Here is a 15,450-nt window from a genome sequence, read left to right as displayed (position 1 = left end):
TACATTATTATTGTTATGTCAGTTCTGATTATATTATGACCCCTTAGACTCCTATATATAGAAAGGATGTCTTGTCATTTGTATCATCCAAGAATTGTTCATTTGTGTAATGTAAAGGAGGTTGCCCCCTCGAAGAGGCTTATTTCTAAGGTGTTGATCTATATTTTCTATCTTTTTGTGAGCTGGTTTTATAACAAACCACCCATGTGCTACAAATTGCAGACCTAGAGAAAGTTTTTACTATTTGTACATATTCTTGCGAAGAAGGTGTGGGAGGTATTCTATCGCGGGAGGGAAAGGTAATCACTTATGAATATCGCAAGTTGAAGTTGCATGAGCAAATATGTTCTGCTTATGATCTAGAGTTGACTATTGTAGTACATGCTCTAAAGGTTTGGCCACATTATCTGCTAGGGAAAATATTTTTATTAATGACATACCATAGTAGTTTGACCAGATTCATTAAGAAACCTAACTTAAATGCATGTCAAGCTAGGTGGATTTCCTTCCTTGGCAAATTTAATTTTGACATTAAACACCTTAAAAGAAAGGAAAATTGTGTGGCTGATGCGTTAAGTAGGAAGTTACACTGTGTTTGAAGTTTCCTATAGTCAGGTGGAATTTGACTTTTCTAAACAAATTAAAAGGGCTGCATTAAAGGACCCTAAATACTATTTTTTATGGCAACAAAGTAAGCAAGAAAAAAATACCGTAACGACATTTGAATTTGGTATAAATAGGAACAATTTACTAACCTTAAAAGGTAGAGTATATGTGCTTAACTAGGGGTCAATTAAGTAGTTTATATTTGATCAATTCAATTGAAGCCCTTATTTTTACCACTCCATATATCCGAAACTATTTTCTACAGTTAATAAGGGGTATTTTTGGCCTAGCATGAGGAAAGATATTGTTGAGTTTTTGGCCAAGTGTTTAGAATGTCAGTAGGTCAAATTTGAGCACCAGCATCCTGTCGAATTGCTTCATCCCCTGCCCATACCTAAATGGAAGTGGGATACGATTACACTATATTTTATAACCGGGTTACCCATATCAAAGAAAAAAAATAAATCTATCATGGTAGTAGTGGATAAATTGAGAAATGCATCCCATTTCATACCTATTAAATCTACATATCAAACTGCCCAAATTGCAAATATATTTATGAAGAAAGTATTTGGATTACATGGGATACCAAGAGTGATAATTTATGATAGAGATGTGAAGTTTACATATGCATTTTGGAAAGCTCTCTTTACTGGGTTGGGTACAAAAATTTAGTTTAGTATTGCTTACGATCCAAAAACAGATGGGAAAATTGAATGAGTGAATCAAGTGCTTGAAGATATGTTATGAATGCATGTGATGCAGCAGCCAAGGAAAAGGGAGGAGTACCTTCATCTAGTAGATTTTGCATACGATAATAGTTACCATGAATCATTAAAAATGAGTACTTTTGAAGTACTGTATGGGAAAAAATATACAATACCTACTAATTGGAGTAGTCTAGAAGACAAGCTAATGTTAGGACCTGAGATGTTGCTAAAAATGGAGCATGTAGTAAAACAAGTGCGACAAAAATTAAAGGCTCTGTAGGATAAACATAAAAACTGTGTAGAAAAATAAATTACCTACTAAGAATTCCATGTAGGTGATCGTGTCTATGTAAAGGTTAAACCAAAGAGGAGTACTCTGAGATGGGGAAGTTGTCCGAAATTAACACCTCGATATTATGGACCTTTCCAGATATTGGAAAGGATTAGACTTGTGGTGTATCAACTTGCCTTACCAAGTCACATACGAATTCATAATGTGTTTTAGGTTTCCTTATTAAAGAGATATATGTATGAACTGAGACATATTGTAAGTTGGCAAAATGTATAGGTAATTGCATGTTAAGTTGTAAAGTATATGTATTGATTTGATGATTCAATAGACTAAAGGAGCGCTATGTTGTGGAACAAGTCAAAACAGATGAATATTTTCTAGTAGAACCTCTATGTATTCTTGACCAATGAGAAACAACATTGCGGAGGAAAGCTATCACCCAAGTTAAAGTGCAGTGGAGGCACTTTAGCCCAGAGGAGGCTACTTGGGAAGATGAAAAATTTATGCAACAAGCATAACCTAATATGTTCTGAGAACAAGCATGAACATCGAGGATGGTGTTCTGCACATGGAGGGGGAGAGGTAACACTCCCGGTTACTATGAATATTTTCCATTTACTGTTTCTTACTTTTACTATATAAGACTTAAACAAGTAAGGGCTTAGTTTAAAATCCTAAATGGAGCTTGATATTTAAGTAATTATTTATTATTAAATGAATGAAAGGTTTTGGTGAATCTTGGAAACTCATGAAAAGGTCCAAAATGAATTCTTGAACTTCCAGATGGTTACTGATAGTTACAATTCTCTCTTTCCCTGGAGGTTAAAAGAATCTCAGTGGGAAAAAGAAGGGGTTAGCTAGCAAAAAATGAAACATCTAAAGAGAGAGGATGAAAGAAAATTTATCAGCTCATCTGAAGCTGGGAAGGAAGTTGCCATGGAGTATTTCTTGAGATGGATTAGAGCCAGTGGAAATCTCCCAAACTACCTTAAGTATATAAAATTCTTGTCTGGAGAGGATCCTGAAGCTTGAGAATTGAACAGAGAATCATTGTTTATCTAACCATTGTGGAACCAAGGAGCTCGGGGAGACAATCATACATGATTTTTGATCTCGTTGGAAGGGTGGTGTGACCTTTCCCAGTTGAGTTTTTGGTACAAGCCTAAGCTAGGTGAGGTAAGTGTGACTATTGCTTCCAGAATTTATGTTTTTCTAAGGTTTTGTTTCCTTACAGTGGATTATGTCTTGAAAGAATTAATTTTCTGATTTGATAGGAAAATTTATTATCGATTCTTTTTAGTAGAAATATGCTTTACGCATGACTGAACATGAAAAGTAGAAAATGGCTAGTCCCAAACCTATTTAAGGTTATCATTTTGATGTAGAAATTTTAATGAGAGGGAATTGTTTAGTTGCAAAAAATAAAAGGAAAGGAAATTTATTGGTTAGTGAATCCAAATCGTACAGTGCAACAAACCCTATGGAAATGGGTAGCATAAACTAGCTCTAAGAAGTGAGCCACGGGTTATAGTTGAACTCTGACTTTTATCCGAGAGTGGTCCAAGACCAAGCTACAATGACGTAAGGACCCTATCGGCGGAGATAGGCGTGAGGAAATTCTGAACCCATTATCGTCAGGTACTTATAGAACATGCATAAAAAAATATAATAACAGTTCAAGCTCGAAGGTTCAACATTAAATATAATACATACAAACTCTAATTGAAACAATAATACATATATCGTATGAGCACTATGTGAAATACAAAGTTTGTACATACCCTCGTTATTCAATTTAAATAAAAATATGTTAGAATAGTTAAACGAGAAAAAAATAATAATAATATTGGTCAAACCCTACCTTCGTTTGAAAAAAAACATATTAAAGGTAATTATATCTTGAAAATGAGTACGCACATTTATAATCTGAGGCAAAATGTTATAGCAGAGTCTGCATGCTAACTACCTTTAGTCAAATTAGAAATACAGTAAGACATAGTGTGAATTCCAACTAAAATTTAAGTGAGAAAATTGTTGAGAACATGAGATTCCTTTCACACAACAGGTCGAGCAGCATTAAAAGCTAATTTACATCTGAAAGTCTAAACTTCTGTTCTTAAGAAAAAAATTACAATAGAAAAATTTCCAATATAATAAATAATAATAACATAACGAATACCCTGGTCACGGGTTGTAACTGCTGGGAAACCAACAAATTTCCTATGCTAAAGGCCATAATACATTAAACCCTTCAGGGTTTCCAATGAAAACGAGAAACTGTCGAAACTCTAATTTTAACCACAAGGGTTAGTGGAAACATTTGAAGAGGAACCCCAAGCAAAGGGGAAACGAAAAACCAACCTAGAAGAGGCAAAAACCGAGGTAAGTGCACGTCATCACAACCGTAAACTTCCAACTACAATTTTGTTAAAAACGAAGTTGAGCGTGAAGCACACCTACAAGCAACCAAGAGGGTATAAAGGGGTTACTTTCATGGTCAGATAAATCCTTAAAATTAGTAGATAAATTGAAACTCTACTTAGGAAGGCCAGATATTCCTTACCTTGGAAGAGGGAAGAACCAGGCCTATGGTTATTGCAAGCCTTAGATAGAAAAGGGAACCATGTTAGCGAACAAAAAAGGTGAGCTATTAATCGAGATAACGCGGGGGGAAGTCTATCACTGACTTGGTGACCGAGTAGATTCCATTCCATGGCCTTGAATAAATTGTGACCAACCCTGACATACGTGTGAAAGCAAGATCTATCATTATAATATTGCATGAAACAAATGTGTAAGCTTGTAGCGGATTTGAGGGTAATTGAATGAGGGGTTGTGGAGTTTACGTACAATCTTACAAGAGGAAGAAAAACTAGAGGCCGAAATCAAGTTGCAAACCAACAAAACCCCAACAACTAAGCAATGAAATGACCGAATAAGCCGAGAGGGTGCGAGGCAGGTAGTTACCCAAGAAGTTGAACCATCTATCTCCACAGTTGGATGAGGCGCTGAAAAATCCATGGTCTTTTGTAACCGAGGTCTGATCCAGATTGGAGGTATCAAGTCACATCGAAGGAATGTCGTAGACCATCGAGAAGATTTTGTAACATATGACCTAGAGTGTGGGGAGAACCCATACGTTAACCTTGGGATCGGAGAAATATTAACAATACAAACATCTACCACTAAAGATTAACAATATTTTCATACCTCTGCCTCTGCCTCTGCCTCTACCTAAATGTTGGCGTCACTTTTCAGATTTAGAGTCACACAAATGAGAGATTCCAAAATCTGCATTGCTTCAATGTTGGCGTCACTTTTCAAATTTAAATTTAGTGGTTGTAACCTTTTATTATGTTACTCAAATGATTGAATTAAATTACAATATAGAAATGGTTTAGTTACTCAAACGATTGAATTAAATTACAATATAGGAATGGTTTAGTTAGTGACTATAACGTTTTCTTATATAACTAAATTTCAATATGGTAATAGTTTATCAAATATAGTGAGTGTTCTAATTAGTTATTGTTAAGGTAGAATTATATGTGAAATTATTATTATTAATTTAATGCTGGTTTATGCAGATTATAATATTTAGTTTCAAAAAATAAATATTTATATTTTAATATTATAAAAATCTAATTAAATTATAAAGATTTTTAATATTATTAAAAAAATAATATTTTTCAGATATTAAGTTGATTATAACTTAAAATTATTGATTATCATTCAAGATTTTGGATACAAAAATGATGTTAGTTTTTCTAATCATCATACATATGGTTGCATGCAGGTGAAAGGTCGGCAATAAAACAGAGATACATGTACCTTACGGAGGAGATTCTGAAGAAGAATCCCGATGTGTGCGCGTTCGTGGAGATGCCATCGGCAGACGATGTTGGCTGTGGAGGTGCCCCGGCTAGCAAAAGAGGTGGCTGAAAAGGCCATTCAGGAGTGGGGGCAGCCCAAGTCTGGGATCACTCATCTCATATTTTGCACCACAACAACTTCGGATCTACCCTGACCAAACTTTGAGGTAGCCAAGTTACTTGGGCTGCACCTGGGTGTGAAGAGAGTGGGCGTGTTCCAACAGGGCTGCTTCGCTGGAGGCACCGTTCTCCGAGTGGCTAAAGATCTGGCCGAGAACAATCGGGGAGCTCGGGTTCTGGTCGTCTGCAGTGAAATCACGGCCGTTACCTTCCGTGGCCCCTCCGACACTCACCTCGACAGCATGGTGGGCCAAGCTCTCTTCGGCGACGGTGCATCTGCACTCATTGTGGGAGCCGATCCCATCCCCGAAGTGGAGAAGCCCTGTTTTGAAATCGTTTGGACATCCCAAACAATTGTTCCCGATAGTGACGGAGCCATCGGTGGGAAGGTGAGAGAGGTCAAACTGACCTTCCAACTCAAAGGCGTGGTTTCGAATCTTATCTCTACCAACATTGAAAACTGTCTGGTGTAGGCGTTCAGTGAGTTCAAAATCTCTGACTGGAACTAGTTGTTCTGGGTTGTTCATCCCGGAGGATGTGCCATCCTTGATCGGGTAGAGGCCAAGCTCAATCTAGATCCCACAAAACTGATACCCATTAGGCACGTTATGAGCGAGTACGGAAACATGTCTAGTGCTTGCGTCCACTTCATATTGGATGAGACAAGGAAGGCTTCTCGACAAAACGGATGTTCAACTAGTGGAGAGGGGTTGGAAATGGGAGTCCTGTTTTGATTCGGGTCGGGCCTCACCATCGAAACAGTGGTTCTCAAGAGCATTCCCTTTAACAATTAAACTACTTTCACAGACTCAAGAGCATTCCCCTTTAACAATTAAACTACATTCACACAGAATCGAAGTAGCTAATCTTTAGAATAAATGTGAGCATGCTCATAGAGTGTTTATGCAACTATCTATTTTTACTCGAGAGTAAATTAAATTATGTGACCCAGATATAATTATAATTATAATGATGTATAGTTTGAGTGGATTTAATGATTCTTCACATGTGTTTTTTTTTCCTCTTAAAAGGTCATAGATGCAAATCTTAAAGGGTGAAGTATGTACATCTCTTATAAATTTAAGTAGACAAATTGTTGTGTAGGGAAAAATCTCATAAGCTTGCCATGACTAATCCTTTCTCTCCTATTTAAGCTGGAAGTATGTACAAAATTTAAGTTACCAAATTACTAGCATGGAAAAAATATCATATTTACCTTTTTAATAAATTTAAATAAAATTTTTGATATTTAGTTTATAAAATATATTTACTCATTTTACACTCTCACTAAATTCACTAAATTGTCGACGGAGATCTTAAGCGATCTCTGTCCAGAACCTCCAAATTTGACAAGAGGACTGAGGACGTGATAGTTGAAAACCGCCTCATATTGATATTGATATTGAGTGTCCAGAACCTCCAAATTTGACCAGAGGAGGGAGGACGTAAACTCCTCCATCCAAAATAAGCGATCTCTGTCGAGAACAGAACCTCCAAATTTGACCAGAGGACTGAGGACGTTATAGTTGAAAACCGCCTCATATTGATATTGATATTGAGCGTCCAGAACCTCCAAATTTGACAAGAGGAGGGAGGACGTCAAAGACTAAGACTGGACATGTAATATTCCACATCTTTAATTGGTTCATGTAACTGTGTTCGATACGTACGTCGCTTTTCGAATCGCACTGGAACATTGTCTACTAGTTCATCATACAGGTCGATAAAAGCTAGGGCACAACGCATCTACTTCAGGGATTTGGTGCACAACGCAACAACGCAAAGTTGAATTTGGTACCTTTAGTCTTATCTTCCAACCCTTTTAGTCTTATCTTCCAACTTGATACCTTTATTTCCCATAGGGATCCAAAGGAAAATTTACCCAAAAGAGGAAGGTATGGGTTTTGATGTTTCATAGCATATTCTTTACCCTGAAATTGCATTGATATTGATGATGGTAGTAATATCTTGATCAAATAAATGAATAAAAATGATCTTAATTTTATATAATATAATGATTTGATAATTTAAAATAAGATTCTCGCTTAATCATAGACATGTAACATTTGAGTTTATTTATTATTAGTTTATATTTATCTATTTGTGTTTATTTATTATTAGTATATATTTATCTTCATGGAATTTAGAGGGACGCCCGGGCAAGTGTAATAGGTGTAAATAAGTAAATAGAGTTCGTATGGGGTAATCGTAAGTAAAGAAGCTAATGGAAGTCTAACCCTAAGTAGGTTCTGACTTGACTGGTATAACTTCCTTGCTTCCTTCGTTGGGGGAGGTTGGGGTCTAACGCTGGAGGGTAAGGGTTAGGTTCTTATCCCGGGCAAGAGGAAGTGGAAGTATCCGGGCGTAAGCCCGGGCAAGAAGCAATCTATAGCATGACGGTGGTGGTTGGCCGAGGTAAGAAAAGGTACTGGGGTTCCCTCTTGTGTAGTTATAGCTACACTTCCTGAATCTAGAGCGCTTGACCTTCCAACCCAGTTCCGGCAATGCACTTCTCGGGTCGAAAAAGTGGAACTGCTTGACGCTGCATATTAGAACCCATTAGAGCGCGATTCACATCATTATGTTCGAGAAAACGAATAAGGGAAACTCCAATTTGGTCCTGTGCAACAGCAGTGATTTTAGTTAAGTTATGTTTCATTAATAGTCATGCCATACATAATCCCGTACATTATCTCATGTAGGTATAGGGCATTCGTACTGCATCCCTGCATCTGCGGTGTCGAAATTCTTTAGATGCAAATTTCTTCCAAGTATAAAATTTGAGGAAAGGTTTGCATCTATAGATATTTGATATCGATTTGATCCACTTCAACACTTGATGGATCTAGAACTAATATGAATCTAAACCAATTTTCATTTTAAACTATAATTTGTTATAATGTCCTTTAAATGTTGAAGTGGAATTATAAAAGGCTTGCTTGTCATGTTTTCTAAGGATACAAGCCTCACATTGCTTCATGTTCCTTGGACCAATGGTGGGCAAGCCAAAAGCACCATTTTTATTCATCACATGAAGACTGTCATAATTGATGTGCACAAATATAGCATACCACAAGAGATTAGAGGACATTGTACCTTCATCAAGGTGTGAAAAATACGTAGAATTATGTACCTATCTAGATGTCCCTTTCAACTTCAATATTTTCTCATCCTCCCATCTTGTCAAGATGACCATGTTGTCGGAATACATCCTTATTTCAACTTTTCCATCAAACATGTGAATGGAATGGCCTTGTTATTGAATATGCAATGGAGACAACAAGTTCCTCTATAACTCAGGAAGATAGGTAACATTACTGTCCAATATTTGTTATTCAATATGTTTAATTTTCTTCATGGAAGCATCATTTTGAAATGATGCTATATAGAAATTTGTCATCCATGACTTTTGACCCAAGATGTTTTGTAGCATCATTTTCCCTTCAAAATGTTTTGTATCCTTGATGATGGTAACAATATCTTCTGGAAGTTTCATTGACCATGATACATTGTCATCATAATTATTGACAAAATATAGAAGTAATAGACAAAACCTTTTTCATATTCTTTTATATAAAAAAAAATTGGTTGAAATTTTAACCTAGCCACATTTAAAATAGGGAAGTTTGATTATTCGAGGTTTTTGTCTTTTCATAAAAAAGATAATTCTTTGCCAATACACATGTTATTTCCAGTTGCTGCATTCGTCTCCTCAACACTTGACATCTATGTGCATCAGTTTCTTCTCAACCCTGCTACCACCATAATTTCATCTGAAAATGGACATGTGTTACCCTGTAATTGCAAACTTTGGTTTAATAATGGTAAAGAGATGTTCGATATCTATTACAGATGTCATAATATCTGTAAATTTTGTCTCAAAGGGCCCGTTCCTTAATTTCTATAGTTTATTTTCCCAAATGTGGAGTTTGATTTGTTTTTGTGCTAGATTATTCTACATTAATATTGTCTACATCCAATGAAGTCCTAAATTTTGCTTCTCTTAGAACTATGAAAGTACTTTTCTTCTCTTAGAAGTCTGAAATGAGGTGGTTGTGGGAATCAGTAACTTGCAGGTCAATATGAGATATTTGTAAGAGTAACACTCATCTTAGTGCTCTCGGGAGCTCATTACTCTAAAAAAGCGAGTGAAGGGTGCAAGGCAGCTTGGGAAGCTACAAGCATATATGGTGAAGCTGAAGCCAAGGTGATAAAGCAGTTTAAGGAGATTTTTAAGGACCATAATCCCCCCGCGGTTCCTCCATAAAGTTTACTATTTCTCCTACCGGGATAGAAGTATGTATGATCAATATCTCATCCTACAAAATTCATAATTTCTTGTTTCGGTCTGTTTATGGAAGGATGTTGATTAACTAGTTTGTGTTGGTAGATTGCATTCTCTAAAGATTGTTCGATTCCCGAGAAGGACACAATAGTGACAGAGAACAAGATCATTTTTGAAAGGGTCCTCGCATCTATCATTGGAAAAAGTAGTTGATTATCTGTCGCCAAGACTTCAATTGCATATTGGGTCTCCAAGCTAGTAACTTCCTAGAAATAAAATTCATTGTATGGGAATATATGAAAATTCTGCATTGATACAATTTAGAAGTTGCGGTGATCCATGTGTTTTTTTTGTTTGTGCATTGGGTGCATTGAGTGTGGATAGTAACACAACCATATGAACTTAAAGGCTGAAAGGTGAGGGTGGGTATGTACAATTTCATGGAATATTGAAATATTCAAATCCCTAGATTTTCAACCTTGAAACCTGGAGGTTTTAAACATGGAAATGCATCTTTAATGGATCTATGTTGGATCTATGAACTCCACTACAAGAAGCAGGCTCCTAAATTTTGGGTGAATCAAGATTGAAACTCCTCACACCTATTGCTTTGGGGATTCTCAAGTAAATTTTACATAGGAATATTGAAATCCCTGGATTCTTTAACTTTGAAACCTTGAGCTTCTGAAAATGGAAATGATATTTTAATTATGGATTCTATTGAAAATCCTTTCTCAACCATTTACCAGACTGAAAAAAAAAAATAGAGATGGATGATTAATTGAAATTGTCATTGGTTAGAAATTTTGGGAAATAATTCATCCCACTGTGGGATTCATTGTTCATTGAATTATTTTTAATCTCTATCAATTTTAAAGAAAATGAGAAAAACCATGTAAGGGTTTCTCATTTTCCTTTCTGAATTGGGCTCACCCTGCATTTAATCCTCCATCCCCAACTTTCGTTCACGAAAAGTGGCCCAACACAAGAACCACTCTTGAAAATAACGGGTCATCCATTTACTGCTCCTTATGGTCGTTGCTTGTTTTATTTGAGGCAATTTAATGTAAATATTATGTGGATCAAGAAAACGCTATAAAAGATGAGCTCAATGTCTAGAATCCACTTTCTCTTGTCAAGTATAATTATCAGGTTTTTGATAATTATAATTATAATTATCAATAGCCTTCATTGTGATCAATAGTCTTCATTTGGGTCAATCTCAAACTATTTCCTTCTACCATTCTTATTGTAACCATTGCAAGTTTAGCCATCTTTCATATCGATTATATGAAAGGGGTAGTTGAAATTGTAAACCATTCAAATATTTAATTCAAGCTATTGTAGTAAACATCATATATTCTCTCTCTTTCTTTCCAATATTAATAGGTTGAATTACTATAACACACAAATCAATGCACATTCAAGTCAAGATTTTTTTTATACTTACACTGAAACCAATTCACATTGTTAATCCAATCACTTTAAACTTAATGTACCATCATACATCCAATTACATCAAATTAAAAATAAGCATATACATTGAAATAAATGCATCCAAATCAAGCAATCAGAGATGATTAGAAGAAAAATTCTACAATTAAATCAATGAATCTAATACAACAAATCAAATAGGATTAGAAAACAACATCTACACTGAAAAGCAATGCATGCAAGCAATCAAATAGCACTGTAAATAAACATATACTCTAAAATAAATGCATCTAGTGAAAGAAATCAAATATAATTAGAAATACACATCTACAATGAAATCAATGCATCTAGTGAAAGAAATCAAATAGAATTATAAATCAACATCTACACTGAAATCAATGCATCTAGTGCAAGCAATCAAATAGAGTTATAAATCAACATCTACACTAAAATCAATACATCTAGTGTGAGCAATCAAATAGAATTAGAAAGCATCTACATTGAAATCAATGCATCTAGTGCAAGCAATAAAATATGATTATAAATCAACATCTACACTAAAATTAATGCATCGAATGCAAGAAATCATATATCATTAAAAATCAGCATCTACACTGAAATCAAGTCACCTAGTGCAATAAATATTATAGGATTAGAAATCAACATCTACACTAAAATCAATGCATCTAGTTCAAGAAATTTTCTTCCCTCTCTCCCCCTCCATCAATATTTATTTCTACCCCTATCTCTCCTGATTTATCTCTCTATCTCACCTCCAAACATACACACATTCTCTCCATCTCTCCCAAGGCACTCCATCTCTCTCTCTCTCTCTCTCTACTTTTCTCTCTCTATATCTTTATTCTTCTCTCTCCCACTCCCCTTCCAACTCAAAATCTTTGTCCCTCCCTCTCTTCTTATCTCTCTAACCTCCTCTCTTCTTCTCTCTCTAAAGTCCTCTCTCTCCGTTTCTCTCCTACCTCCCTCTCTCTCGCCCCCATCTCTCTCTCTCTCTCTCAACCCTCCAACCATGTCACTATTTCCCTCCCTCTCAAATTTTCTCTCTCCCCCTCTCTCATCCCTCCATATTTGTGTCTCAACTTTTATATATCACCCTTCTCTCCCGCTCTCACTCCTCTCCTTCCTTCTCTCTTCCTCCCTCTCTCCTTCTCTCTCTCACATCCTCACTCTCTTCCTTCCTCTCTCTCTCTCTCTCTCTTCGCCCTCCAATTCTATCATTATCTCCCTCCCTCCCTCCTTCTCTCTCATTCTTCCCCCCCTTCTATCCATCTCTACTTCTTTGCATCTCTATCTCAACCAAAAACATACACACCCTCTCTCCACTTTCTCTCTCTATGTATTTGTTCTTCCCTCCCGCTCTCCTTCTTCCTCTCCCTCACTCTCAAGTCTTATATCTCGTCCTTCCTCTCTATCCCTTTCTCTCCTACCTCCCTCTCTCTCCTTTTCTCTCACTCCCTCTATCTCTCCACCTCGATTGCTCTATGTCTTTGTTCTTCCCTTCCATATATATCTAGAGTTAATATATATCATGATATATTAATATATATTGTAATATAACAAATCTTAAATTATATTAAATTTAATAATATTAATATTATAATATATTAATACTAATATTTGATTTAGTAATAATATTAATATGAATATTAATCTTTCAATATTAATATTAGATTTAATGTTATTTTTTACATGGCACGATAACAAAATTTATAATAAAACTACATCAAATTAATGTTTTCAAATATTACAACTTTGATGTGCAAATATTTATGGCTTTACATGTTTTAATATATCAATAGGATATGGTTTTCCTTTTAAAGATTCATTTTAAAAATATTTAATTAAAATAAATATTAAAAGATTTTGGAGCAAGATTTTCTATTCTTTGTCTTGAATTAACCTTTTTACTTTGATTTAAGAAATCATATTGACTTAAATAGTAAAGATTAAAGATGTTTAAAGTTTTACCTAATTTATAATTTTAATGTGGTAATTTTTTTTGTTGAAGGTAAATTTATGATCTATTCATATTCAACGTATATATATATAAAAACATGAGTTAATTGTACTTGAGACATTATTTATATGTTTTGTATGATTATTTAGATTTTTATTTTGGCCGATATTAACTAAAAATAAAAGTTTGCTAAGAGACAGGCAAAGTACACATATCCTAATTAAATATATAATTTTAACTATTTGGAAAATATATACACGAGGGTCCAATAGATTAGAGCGTGCATAGAAGATGAAACTATTAGGCACTTATGCTTCCTGTTAACGCCATGTTGAATAACGAAGAATTATCATATAAATCCTCTCAGGCTCAATCATATTGTTGCCACCACCACCACCTCCTCCACCTCCCTTTATGTTCATTAGGAGTAGAGAAATGAGAGTATATTCCAGTGAATTGTACAAAGAAGACATGCAATCACTAAAATTTTTGTGTCCACCTCCAGGTTCTGGAATCCAAGATGTCTCACCCAAAACTAGTGGCGCCGAGATCATGCAATTCCAGAGCGCAAGTTCCATACAATGGGATTTCTCTGACCACTAATGGGCAACAAAGGCTTACCATTTCAAGAACCATTCACTACCCACGCAGAACCGTAGAGATCAATTTTTGTAACATGATTCACTTGCATTCTGATCTTCATTTTTCGCTCCTTTTGATCTTTCTAGATCACAGTATATATACAATGAATCTGTATTTCTCCTCTTCTCTTTTTGTTGAAATATATATAATGTATATACATATGATATCAATGGTGTTGTCTTGTTGGGGCCTGACCCAGGTTCAGAAGTGATTTAGCCAAACAAATCCCGAAACTACTCATCCTTTCGGCAACAGTCCGCGATGCGCGGACTGAGGTCTCACCTGAGGTGGTATGGGAGGGTGCTAGAATTAGGTTTCCACACCCTAGGGATGTTTTGATGAAGTCTAGTAAGTTCGCGAACCGAACCTATGTGCTTGCGCTGCTTCGCGCAGTCGTCTGCCCTTCGCAGCTTATGCAACTACTTCCACGCAGCTCTGTAAAGAGCGCGAATAGGTGTTGTCTAGATCCTTTATGTATAAGTGCGCATAGCAACGTGTGCATAGTGTCGAACCGCAGACCACTTGAAACCATAAGACATCTCTTGGGTGTGGAAACCTGGTTCTACCACCCTCCCATACTACTTCGGGTGAGACCTCAGTGTGTGCTCCGTAGACTGGTGCCAAAAGGGCTAGTAGTATCGGAATTTGTTTGGATAAATCACCTCTGAACCTGGGTCAGGCCCCAACAAGCCAACAAATGGTTATATTGCGAGGACTGGGATCTGCATAAGGGATGTCTGATGTCATGTCACTGGAATCCGACGAAGAAATAAATTGAAGGGTGGTTGGATAGAAAGATACTCGCGGTGCAGGAAAATAGGAATCCATTAGTATCAAAGTAACAGTGGTTAGAGTGCTACATATATACAGAAATAAACGAAATTTTCTTTGCATCCTTCCCCTTTGAGTTGTATGAGTGGATCGCGAAGCTAGCAGACAATCAGGGAAGGTGTAGGCTCAACAAACTGATTGTGTGGACTCCAGAATTAGTACGTAGACTAGAAGTGTCGGAAGATAAGATCACGTGCGTTGTGGACCATTGGCTCAATCGAATTATAGGAGGATTTATCACCGAGTTCGTGGTATACATGACAGTCAGCTACAGTGAGGCAGAATGACGGTTCCTCAAAGGACCGCGAGGTAAGTACATTAAATCTTTGAACACTTGGATTAAGATGCTATTGTGTGAGAAGCAGTTTATGTGAATAAATTGATGTTTGGGGCTACGCGAAGTTGGAGGATCTATAGAAACGAAGATAGTGCAGAGATAGAAAATAGACCCTTGATTTCGCCTCGGTGGGAAAGTGAGGAAGAGCTCGCGAAAGTCTCTCTGAGAAGCGCGATCAATCTGATAAGGCAGTGAATTCCGCACATACCACCTCCACCTACGCCAACACCAGTCTCACCATCTATACCTCCATCTCTGCCCACACCACCTCTGTGACCACCATAGTTCAATATGGTGAGTGCGATAAAATTGTCGGTGTTTAGAGGAGTAGGGAATGAAGATC

At 36.3% G+C, this 15,450-nt stretch overlaps 1 pseudogene; it reads left to right on the top strand.

Moving 5' to 3' along the window:
* The window catches only part of LOC149156716 (chalcone synthase 4 pseudogene), a 36,407-nt pseudogene extending 30,257 nt beyond the window's left edge, over nucleotides 1-6,150 (top strand).
* The last annotated feature ends 9,300 nt before the right edge of the window (nucleotides 6,151-15,450 follow it).

This window comes from Pinus tabuliformis, chromosome 9, assembly GCF_031772625.1.
Source record: "Pinus tabuliformis cultivar Carrire ecotype Pingquan chromosome 9, CPIR1, whole genome shotgun sequence".
NCBI classification, from domain to species: domain Eukaryota; kingdom Viridiplantae; phylum Streptophyta; class Pinopsida; order Pinales; family Pinaceae; genus Pinus; species Pinus tabuliformis.
This window is presented reverse-complemented; position numbering and strand designations above follow the sequence as displayed.